Genomic DNA, 12,101 nt, shown 5'->3' on the forward strand with positions numbered 1-12,101 from the left:
ACACTTCAAGTCAGACAGCAGTCTGGGGCAAGCCTGCATGGTGCTGCACAATGCTAAGGGGAGATGCTGTGAAAGCACCCGCACCCGGTCTCTCCATGTGCACTAAGTGCTGAAAAACATGTCGCGCAACTGCTTTTTTGTGCATGCCCAGCGCTGCTCTGTCTCGCCATCTTCAGGGTGCTTACTGGTGTGGTGCCCAGCACGCCAGCCCTGCTCCAGCGTGGCTGCATTCCTTTCGTCAGCCTTCTGCGCGTACAAGTCCAGAGCGGGGCTGTGTGGGCAGGGGTGTTGCCATAGGATGGCTTTTGAGCACAGTCCCCTATGGCAGAGAGTTGCCCTGAGCCTCTCTGAGCTTTCTTTTTTCTGTCATCCCATGTTTATAAAGGAAGTGAAGTGATGTGGCTGGAAAGAGTGGGAGCTGTGCTGCTTGTGGCAGTGAGGGTCTGACTCATGGTTTTGATGTTCTCTGACTCACGATTTTAAATCTTTCAGGTTGGAAATACTGCACTGCTTCACAAAACGGACTTCAGACAGGCAGAGATGGCTGGGGGACAGTAGTCTTGCACAGGGACCCTGGCTGACTGGGGGAGTGCTGGCAGGAGCTACTTTCCTGGACCCATGAGACACCCTTCCCTCTTCTCCCCCACCCCGGCCTGTTGTGTGGAGAGTACCTGTAGCTGATACCTGCTTCACTGCTGGCATAAGGTCTTGGGCAGAACTCATACAGGTGAGAATCTTCCCTTTCCTGTGTACATCGACCCACCCTTGCACTCATGCAGCCTTAGCAAGCTACAGATGATTACCTCCTGGAACAAATGTTTGCGGGGTATCAGAACAAGGGAGGTTAGAAAGGAAAAACCTGGTCACACAACGTGGGAGGAGAGATTGCTTGAGTGGGATGAGACTTGATGTTGGGCGAAAGCTAAAACAAAGCTCTGGACACTTGACACGGTACAGGTTTCCTCCCACATCCACACAGGCTCTGACCCTGTCCTGTGTACAAGGAGCAAGCCAACAGCTTTATCTCAGACAGATTTCATTTCCTAGCAAATGGTTTTGATTTCTGAGACACGAGGACCTTTTTATTTCTTTATGCAAAACTGTTTTTGTTTTCCAAATTCAAAGCCAAATATGACACTTTATCAAGAAGAAACATAAACCCCTGTGAAAGCAATCCAAGCAGTGCTGAAAGGCAAGTACAACATCTGACCCCATAATTTGATGTAGACTGAGCCAAAAACAGTCTGCCATAATAATAGAAACATCTTTGGGTGGTCATAAATTATGCCATTTAAAAACAATTAGAGCTCTTGATTTCTGAATGTGCTGGCTCAGATTGCTGAGATGATCCTTTCAGAGAAACACACTGGACAGTGACAAGTTCAGATTAGCTAGTGGCACTTCAAAGATGTCTCTGTTTGCAACAGAAGGAGCAATGACACTTGCAGGCAACAGCCTGTAACTATTAAAATGCATGGGGATGTCATTCTTAAACCCTTCCCTAAAACACCGGTAGTTACATTTTTGGGCAATTATTTTTCTTTTAAACTAAATCACTTTGTTTGGAGAGAGAGCTCTAAATGTGCTAATGCATTTTATTATTGTGCTCATTGACTAGGCCTTTGGCACAACAGTCTCACTGTAAATTTAGGCTTGCTGTGGTACAGCAGAGATCAGAATCTGCTCCTCAGACTTCAGCCATAAAAAAAAAAAAAAGGATGCGTCCAAAAGCATAACTGTGTAATGGGATTGTTGGCTGGCTGTGTATAGAGGTGGAGTACAACCCAGGTCTGAGATGCGGTGAGGTGATCTGCTCAGGTCCCTTCTGACCCTACCAACTATGAAACCATGAGGTGTTCACCCACCACTTTAAAAGGAAAATCAGCAATGTCTTGGGCATTTTACAAACAGAATACTGTAGCCATGGCTTCTGGGGAAAGGATTTAAGATTATGGCTAGGTACAGACATTACACTGAAAGCAGACGGCACTCTAAAGCTGTAACTGAACAGGCGCTCACGGCTCTTAGACTGCTTTAAAAATGGCGATCGTACTCTCAGTTAACCCTAGATGGATGAAGTATTAGATTAATGTGCTTTTTGTTAGAACACGTTATTGAACATCTGTGCCAGATCCTAGCAGCAGTGTGATGTGGGGCGGTGGCTGCTGCGAGGACAGAGGGCCCAGACCCCTTCCCTTGTTGCCTGTCCTAGCTGGGCAGCCCTCCTGGCTATTTCAGGGGAGCAGCGGAGGAAAGGGATCTGGGCTTCCTGTCCCTGCAGCAACCCTGGACCTGCGCTGGGGAGCTGCAGAGGAAAAGTGCCTGGCTGGGGGGGACTGTGGGGAAGGGGTTTGGAGTCTCTCCCCGCAACCTTTGCTGACAGTTGCCAGTGGCCAGTGCAGGCAGGCTCCAAGCCCCCTGCACCAAATAGCGAACATCCGTCCAGTTCACTTGCACTCTAACTATAGCACTCTAAGTAAAGTGTGATAGAGTGCTTGCACCAGGGGTTTTTGAACATCTGTACTTAGCTTATATCATCTTTGGCTGTACTGTTGAGTGACAGCCCTCATAGCGTTCGACTCAGTGAAATCACCTGCGCATGTGTGAAGTTACATGGGTGTTTGCAGGACTGGATTCTCAAAGGTTGAGGACACTGAGGAGACTGACCTGAAGCCTGTGTGAGTTGTTAGTTTCCTATCGGCTTGTAAGTGCCTGGGAATAGATAGAAAAAGGAATGGCTGTGATGGCTGCTGAATGCATGCGTTGCCCATACTGGGGCTCAGGTGAACTGGGAGTTGGTTTGGCTGCTGCTTTAGTTTCTTTCATACAATGGAAACATTCATTCTGATGATAAAAATTAGTCCCAGTGTTGAGGAAATCTAGTTGGACACTCTGTGATAATTCTGTGCACAATGTGGCATGTGCAGATATGGTTGCCAGATGGTACAAGGCAAACTCAAATATATCCAAGCAAAATAAATGACACTTCTTATGTAGAAAGAGTCAACAACAAGAAGAAATTCTTATTATGCATTCTTTTACAGCAATAGAGCATTCAGAAGTGAACACAGATTCAGGGCTAATCTATCACTGCTTGAAAGGGAGGTGCCAAGATTTCATGGCTCGATAACACTTCTGTCCTAGAGTACTTAATTTTTCAATTCATCATTAAACAATACTAATAACTCAAACCCTTGTTTACTAGGACTGTAGCTCCTGTCTACCCCTTGAATAGCTGCTCTTTAAACAGAGACATGGATAGAAAAATTCAGACATAAGACAGGGAAGATGTGTGGGACTACAAAGGAGTGTAAATCATTTTAGAAAGTTGCCACTGCCTTAAATTAAAGTGAATAAAGAGCTAAAAGAGACTGATGAGGTACTTATTCCCTAGGCATCAGCACAGTATCAAAAGGCAGAGTATATTGATTCTTCTAACTTTGAGAAAACATTTGCTCCTAATGAAGAAGTGAGAATTTCTTATTCAGAGATTTCTGTACTTTAACAAGTGGCTTATATCATCACTTACATTATCACTTGATTGCACTTGTCAGGAAATTAACAAGTTGAAATTGTTTAAAGTTATACATACCAAAGAGGATACTCTCGCATCTTGGCTATGATCAAGTTAATTATTTATGAAGGAGTCAGGTATTTTATATTAAACAGTAATCCAGTGCCAAACGAATGCTTTTTAGTTTGGTGTGTACTTTGGTGGGTTAGTGAATAAGCCTCAGCAAAGCTTCAATTAACAGAGATTTTGAACTTAAAAAAAAAAAAAAAATTCCAAGTAATTGCAAAATAGCATATTTGATAGTTTACTGCTTGTTTTCTGCACTATATTTGAAATCCCCACAGCTAAGCCTGGGGGTGCCTGAACCCTTAGTGGTGAAATCACCAATGCCAAGTGGGGTCAGGGACTTTACCGCAGGTAGATGTGGTTGCTCATTAGTTTACTGAAGAGCATCCAAATTCCAAGTGGTCCTCGCTAATAGCGTAAATGGGGGAGGCAAATAGCTTTGCTGACAGCTCATGTGATGGTGTCTGTTTTCAGTGTCCAGGTGGGTATTTCTAACTGCAGGGCTGAGTGTGGCAATGCTGATTAGGCTTCCTGGAGTGGGGCTGGTTATGATGACCCTGGTTAATCAGCAGCATAACTATGTAGAGGGCAGTCGTGGGATGCAGGCATCCAAGGTGGTGGTGAGCTGGAGGACAGGGTGTGCTGACATGGGCTTCTCTATCCCAGCACAGCAGGCAGGTAATAACCTGTGTAAGAAGGAGCCCATCTGGGAAATGATGTCCTCTGAGGGTGGAGCTGGCCCTGACCTGGGTCTCTCAGGAACCAGCTTCCCTGGCCATGCTGACGCCTTCTGGCACCTGGGAGCAGCCTGGCCCCAGAAAAGGAGGCAAGAGCAGAGCGGAGCAGCCTGGGAATGGGTGATCCCATACCAAGGGAACAAGAGTCAGCCCCAGGAACCGTGGATGGGGGTGCTTGGGGTGGTGGCCACCCCAGGACCCCACCTGTGGGTATCTTATCCTAGACGTAATGCTCATGTGATAGTGACTGGTGCTTTGAGAGCTGACCCCAAGAGCCAGACTCAAAAGCTGGGAAGATAGGTGCCCAGTGGGATTTATGAAAGCATGCACACCTCTTCAGCATCTCTCACTCCTTGATTTCCTGTGATTACCTGTGAATCTACCTTTTGGTACCTAAACCCCTTTGACAATCCGGCACTAGTCACCTTGGTGTTTTGCAAGAGGAACAATGCTGTCTCTTCTTCTCTTCCCTCCCCTCTCCCAGGCATTGTGCGCTACAGGTAGTACTTACAGTCATCCTGCTGGCCGGACTCTGCCCCTTCGGTGCCTTTGCAAGAGATTAAAGCACATCAACTCCCAGTGGATCAGAACCAAGGTTTGTTGTGGTACCAGTGTAGCCTGCTGACAAACCAACCTAAAGACCCACCAGCTCCCACATTGATAAACAACCACGCAGGTGCTTCAGAGCGAGACGTGTTCCCAACCAGCCGTGTAGGAGGGGCAAGAGCAGGGAGCATTGGGATGCTGTTTTCTTGCGGTAAGGCTTGGAGATGGCCTGTAGAGCCTGGGGGCAGTGTAATGATGTTCAGTAGCAGAGGTGCATGTGGTCCCCACAGTCTGAGTCTAGCGTAGCCCTGGCACTAGCCTGCCGAGTGTGTACCTTCTTTGCTGGCAACAACAGGTTGCAGTGGGTACTGATGTTGCACGCAGGATGGGAGACAGGGTTACTGGCACCGAGCTGGGGCATGGCACAGGCACTCTCTGGAGCAGAGTATGTGTTTGCACTGGGTGGCTGGCACCAGAATAATGCTCGGCCAGGAATCCTCCTCTTGCCTCCAGCAGTTACTGCTCCACAGCCCTGTAACCAGAACCTCAAGGATGTTTGATCCCGTGATGCCCAGAGCAGAATGACAAAGAAGGGCTATTTATGCCACTAGTCACCGTGTGCTACTAGAATTGTAGCACTGAAGTCAGAGTACACTTGCTATGGCTGAGACACTGGTAAAATGCTCTCTGCAGCAGCTCTCATTACTGGGTGGCAGTAGAAAGGCTAGGAGTGCCTGCAGCGTGCTTAAACCTGATAAATAGGTTATGGAGCGAGGCAGCGCACAATAAAATGAACCATAACTGCTTGTTCGTCTCCTTGGATTTGACGTGGGAGTGGTCATGGAGTTGCACCCTGGCTGGCAATCACTGCTTTGGTGGAGAGAATTAGGCCTATCTGAGATCTGACGCATGCTTTTTTTTTTCTCCCTGTGCTTTATCGTTCTTGATTTACTACTTAACCTTATACAAAGGGTGACCTGCTGTTAAACATTCTTGGCAAGCTGCTCCCTAACTTATCTTCCATTCTGCAAAATTATTTGAGCTGTAGTGAAACTGTTTGTTCAGCAAGTGCACTCTGATAAGCAAGCCCCAGGTCACTTCTGAGCTCTCGGCAGGGGAAGTGGGCAGATCCGCTTCTAGTGGGAAGCAAGCCTGGATGCCAGCACTGGGTTTGCAAGGGAAAGCAAAACTACATATGTTAACCTTTGTGCTGTTAATCTAGCAGCAAATGTCATCTTAACCAGCAAACCCCATCACTCAGAATTTCTTAAGAGCTGGAGTGAACTTTGCTGCTGAATACTGAATGAGCCAGAGCACCTTTCTTAGTACATACTAATCCTTTCTTGTGCTCTATTTTGTGTTCATGCTGCATGATACCACCTTTAATCCAAGGATCTCACAGTGCTTCAGAATCAAATAGCTGCTTGAGCCAAAGTCCACTCTCCTCTGTATCTGGACTGCAGTTCCGCATGAGTGCATGGGGTTTGCAGCACACACGTGTGCCAAGGAGCAGGGTTTTTTCTCTGTTTCCTAGCAATACATCTAGGAGTTCGACTAAGCTGCATGTATAGCCTCGAGGCATTCTGGTTGTGGTGGCTGAAGCTGCATGCAATACAGGAATCTCTGCGTTTTGCCATTAGACTCCTCTTGGCCTGAGCTGGGACACCGCTGGTGATGACACTTTTGGAATGGGAGTGCAGACCTGTTGGAGGAGGGAGGACTTGCAGAACTGGACAAGTTGTCTTTGGATTTGACAAGCTGATGTCTTGCCATTGCACATTGGAGGGGCACACTGAGAAGTTTCCTCCTGCTTGGTGAACAGCTGGTGCCTGGACTTGTGGAAATGTTTTCCCTTTCTCAGCCTTAGATCTGCTAATCAGGCATCTCTGACAGAGTGGCTCCACTCATTGCCCTGCTATAGAGTGCCTTGGAATTGTGCCAGTGGTGTTCATTTCAAACCACAGCTTGCTATGATGAGAGCCCCAGGCAGATGAATGATTTCTTTCTAGGTGTTTTGGAGGCTTACGTTGGCTTGTATTCATGTTTGTTTCAGCAGGCAATGTGAGAACGTGGTCTTGGGTAGCATGGCATGGTCTGACCCTAGACCTGGACCATGGACTTGGCCTGGTGCTGGCCTGTACCCCTAGACTGGTGAGGAGGGACTGCACTTTTGTGCCCTAATTGCATTTGAGATTTGCTCTTCAACACCTCTGATGTTGCCAGGAGTCGTTGTCCTGAGGCTCAGAATAGCCTGAGGGCAAGAACTTCTTGGCCATTTGCCTTTCCCAAGTAAACACGCACAAAGGAATGATTGCTTCACTCCTCACTCTTGCATGCAGAGCCTCTGCTCACTTCCCAGGCTCAACAGCTATCCCCAGCTGTAGGCCAGCAATGGGGGCACTGGCCTAGGATCTAACACAAACTTGGCTTCCTGCTTCCCCTTCAGGGATGCTCAGGGGAGGGGAGCAGGGCTGACTGCTCACAGGACCTGGTGGGGAAGGGGGAAGGCAGTAGTTCACATACAGGACTGTGTGGCTGGGTTGAACACTGGCCTGGGATGTCTTGAAAATCTTTATTTCTCTCTCTGATCTGAATATAACCACATCATCCTCCTGTGTGCCCTTCTGCTTTAGCCCAGGAATAACTGGAGAGTAGCATTCTTGTGGCAGTCTTGTTACCTAGCCAACAGGAGCCACAGGAGTGACTTTTTTTGTATTGTATTGCTGCGTAGAGCTCGTTGTGCCACGTGCTGTATGCGATCTGCATCCCTCTGCCAAAGAGCTCACAGAGAGAAGGGGCTGCATAATCCCATCGAACAGCTATCGGCTTTGCCATTGATGCTGATTGCTACCTGGAGGGTGCTCAGGTGGCATAGCGATGGGCATTGGTGTGGAAACCTAAGAGGACCAGGACAGCGGAGTCTCAGTCCATTCCTCATACCTCCCATGCAGGACAGATGAAGAGCCGCATTCAGCTATAGGTTTTGACAGCTTACTAAGCAACACGGAGGAGAAAAGGAGTAGGGTACAGACGACTAGGATGGAGGCCCCGCGTGCAGGGCAGTCGTGCCACTATCAGCCTCCGTTGCCCACAGACACTCAATTCCTGAGTTAAGTGGGCACTGAGAACTGAACTCAGCGCATGGGTTGGTTGGAGCTGCTTTGGAGCAGGCAGGGCCTGGCTTGCAGGGGCTGCTAAAAAGCCAGTGTTGGGTCTTGGTGCGAGTGTGACCTGTTGTCCTGAGGCCTCTCCTCCCCCATCAGCTCTTCACAGCTCCCCCCATGACTGCCCACTTCTGCCTTTCTTTGCCCTGCTTCTTCCCTTTGCTTTCTCATCTCTGCATTTTCCCTCTCTTGCACTCTCTCATCTCCCCCAGGTTTTCCCAGCTCCTGGTTCAGTGTCGCTCCCATCGCTAATTGTTTTACAGGTCAAGCAAACAGTTTGCATTTGTCACAGCTCATGGCTGCTTCTGAGAGCTACTTCCTTTTGCTGACGTCTGTGTTGGCACAAGCTTTTGGAGGGAAGAGGGAAAGCGCGACATGGTGGCCCCAGATAAAATGTTCTAAATCGGGATCAGGGTGTATGGCGTCGAGTGGGGCTGGGAGAGACCCGTATCCGCACTAGGCACTGATCTCTAGAGAGAAAGCATTTGGTGTTGCTGACGGTGTGCTGGTTCCCTGGGCCTCCCAGCTGAGGCCATCACGATATTTAATTACTCCAGCTTCCCAGAAAGTCCATAGGAGGTCCTGTCCCCCCCCCCCAGCCTATGGGACAAGTACCGCTTTGGTGCATTGGATGATCTGGCCTGGGATTTTCATTCTAGATGTCAGGGTCTCATGTGCCACCGATTCCCAGGTCTGGGTAAAAGCTGTATTTCAGCAGGCAGACATGGGCAATGGGAAAAGTACTTAAAGGAGAAGCATGTGTGCACCTGTACATGGCTAATGGCTTTAGAGAGGAACCAGGATGCTGGGATTTCAGTGGTGTAGAGCCCCAAGATTCGACGGCTGCCCGTAGCTAGCACATGCATAGGCTTCTCTGCCTGGCTCTTTCGAGGACAAGCCTGTCTGCTCACCTGTGCGTTCCTCTGCAGGCTTCTCTCCTGCCAGCAGGGGGTGCAGAGGTTTGGGAAATGCTGGTGGAATTAGGGTCTCAAATAGGGCCTGTGAAAGAAATTTGGGGGCCCAGCATATCTCATTTTGGAAGGGGGAAATACAGCATGATCTGGGGACCTAGTGCAACAGCCCCCTGCTCTGAAATGCATGGATGGGATATTTCAGCATCTTCCTTAGCAGAAAGATGAGCAGGCCTGGCAGTAGAGAGGGGAAGATTTGGCCCCAGGCAGAGGGCCAGGCCTCCTCTTTGCTGCATGCCAGCTGCAAGGGAAGTAATGTGGTGTCAACACAAGATCACATCCTGCTGCTGTGTAATCGCAGTGCTGCTATCAGCATGCTGCCGATGGGCGTGGGTCTGCACCGGTGCCATGCCTTGTCCTGACGTGCACTACGTAAATCCGAGTTTGTCTCTGGTCACCTGTACCCAGCCCTGCAGCCCTCGTTCTACTTAAACTCCTGCTGGAGTCGGTGAAAACTGAAGGCACGTGGCACTTTGCGCCTCTGCAGATTCTGCCCCCTCTTTTGCTGTCTGGCCAAAGCAGTCTGTCCCTGCTCAGTGACAGCATTGCAGCTTTCCCTTTTAAAGCGGGTAGTAGCTGCTGTATTGAGGCACTTGTTAAAATGGTGTAGTGTGACCCTACCTGCCCCCCCCAGGTGCAAGCAGTAGCACGATTTTGAGCCGGGCCACCCTACGGCAGACACTCCAGTTGCTGGCAGCCTTGTATGCTCTTTACCGGCCTCCTGGCTCTTCACGCTGGGACTGATACAAATCGCCTCTGTAGGTCTAGTACTTGCATCATTAAAATCATTACTGCTATCTTCTGGGCTGCTCCCTGCCAGGGCAGAGATGTATCTAGTGGCTGAACAAACACTCATCATCTTCATTGTACCAGGATTTACACACAGATGAGCAAAATCATTTTAGCAACCAAATTAATTTGCTTTAGATTAGTCCCGTGACTAATAATCCTCTGTAATTGTGATTTACAAACTCTGCCACTTGGATATTCAACATGGCAAGGCAGAGCCAGCAGATTTAGCTGTTTTAAGTCAAATAAAAAATGACCATAGCAGGAGGCTGATGACCTGAGCGTGGTACACAAAGCAGCAAACCCTGGTAATGGTGATATAATGTGCTTTGGGCAGGCTGAAGACAGGGGGAACCTGCAGCTATTCCCATTCAGTATAGTGAATGGGAATGTGATTTCTCTAATTCCACTCTGTATAACTCCAGGCAGCAGAACTGATTATGTGCAGAGGGAGGTTTTCCTTCCATTGCATTCAGCTTAATTTGGGGGGTTGCATTTTCACAAACATCGTAAGTGCATCCATATGTGCAAAATCTCGTTACCGATCCAGTGAAGGCTTGTGAAGCAGCTATCCAGGCAGTGAACCCTGCCTGGCAGAAAGCAGGAGGGGATAGGCATAGTGATAGGGTCTTGTGCAGGCTCCCTGCACACAGGGGCATTTCACCCTGTCTTGTGTAGGCAGGGAGAAAATCTCAAGTTGCTCTTTAGTTAATGGACCTGGTGAAATTGCCACTTTTTTCATTCTGCAGATCACATGAGTGCACTCGCTGTGTACAGCCAGGACCCCACCTGCACTAACCAAACACTAAGGCAGGAATCTGATTCCTGCTAAGATTAGTAGGAGCGACAAGAGTTGGGAAGGAAGGCGGTATTGGTGGAGTCTGAGGTTAGCCAGCTTTTAGTTAAAATGGAGAGGTAGCTGGCACACTTAACAGAACCAGTTAAACACTCTGAAGGGGAAGTACGATATGTGCCTTCTGAACTTAGCCATCATGCTAGAATTACTGTTGTCTTCTATATTAATTTGCAATTAAAATAAATTATCTGGGTTGGATGATGAGTGCTCTTTAGTGTACTTTTGTAGTTTGCTATGGAAAATGACTTGTTAGCCAGGCACAGGACTAATATTATTATAACAGAGTGAAGTCTTGGCCCCGTCAAAGTCAACAGGGACACTTGCACTAGTGTCAATAGAGCCAGGCTCTACTGTTCACTCCCAATTAGATACTATAGGTGAGCTCATAGGTACCTTTTGCTGTACTGGTTTCTTCAGTGAAGTCTTGTGCTGCTACGTGGTCCTAGGCTCTGTAGCCATCATGCCATATGCCTGTTGGGGCTTTCTGGACTGCAGAATATTCTCCGTGTATTAATACCTGTGGGATTTTCACTAGAAGAAGCCTTGGGTCATCAGGACATCACTGGGTGCCTGCAGGGGCAGATCCAGGACTTGCCAAACAGGGGTGTGGGAGCAGCCACCTGGGCTGCAGGGGTGGCTGCACCCGGCTCCCAGCCTTCTCCCTGCTCCCCCAACCAGTACAGACAAACCATGATGCTGGAGCCTCTGGGGCTAGCTAGTCCTAGCCCTGGACTGTTTAAAATAAATTGAGCACTCAAGGGGGGTATTCAATAGCTGAGCTGTTTTGATTGGATGCATAAATAACATGGCTTATTTCTGTACTGTAACTGGACAAGCATAAGGCTCAAAACAGAGTTTCCACAGAGCTTCTGGCAATTATGAATGAATCTGGCTTTCTGCAAACTCCCTGCAGAAGTTGGAGTTGAAGGGAATGCTGCTGCTGGCAAACGTTTGCTAGAAGTGTCGCATTTGTGCCAGGAACAGTTGGAGTCAATTTTTCCTTTCCCATTGGAACAGAAAGTTGTGAACCCTTTTCATCTGTTTTCACCCATCACTAGTCACATGGGCTTCGTGCTGCATGGGCAGACACTGCGCTTGCATGAAGTCCATTGCTGGACTGGACCCATACTGCATGTCAGCACATGCTTGGCTTCAGGCCTGGCTGTGATTCCATTGCTTTTCAACTAAGTGTGTGCAGCAGGAGGGCATTTTCCAAGCTGAAAGGGGAGGAATGTCTGACCCCATTTCTGCCTTTGGAAACACCAAGGTATTTGCTGACTAGGACCAGGATTGCTCACATGCTTAAAGACTGAAGCATTAGTATAGAATCATAGAAGTCGGGTCGAAGGGACCTTGTAGATCTTCAAGTCCGACCCCCTGCCTGGGCAGGAGAAAAACTGGGCTCAAATGAGTCCAGCCAGGTAGCTATCAAGCCTCTTCTTAAAGACCCCCAGGGTA

The 12,101-nt window shown here is 48.5% G+C and overlaps 1 long non-coding RNA gene across 1 annotated transcript in view; it reads left to right on the forward strand.

The window, feature by feature from the left end:
* Positions 1 to 48: 48 nt before the first annotated feature.
* LOC109300570 overlaps positions 49 to 12,101 on the forward strand; it is a 27,751-nt gene continuing 15,698 nt past the window's right edge. The window contains exon 1 of the long non-coding RNA XR_002098264.1: positions 49 to 727. This is a non-coding gene — a long non-coding RNA (uncharacterized LOC109300570). The remainder of the gene's footprint in view (positions 728 to 12,101) is intronic.

Source organism: Gavialis gangeticus, unplaced genomic scaffold (genome assembly GCF_001723915.1).
Source record: "Gavialis gangeticus isolate Ggan-Ray unplaced genomic scaffold, GavGan_comp1, whole genome shotgun sequence".
Taxonomy (NCBI): Eukaryota; Metazoa; Chordata; order Crocodylia; family Gavialidae; genus Gavialis; species Gavialis gangeticus.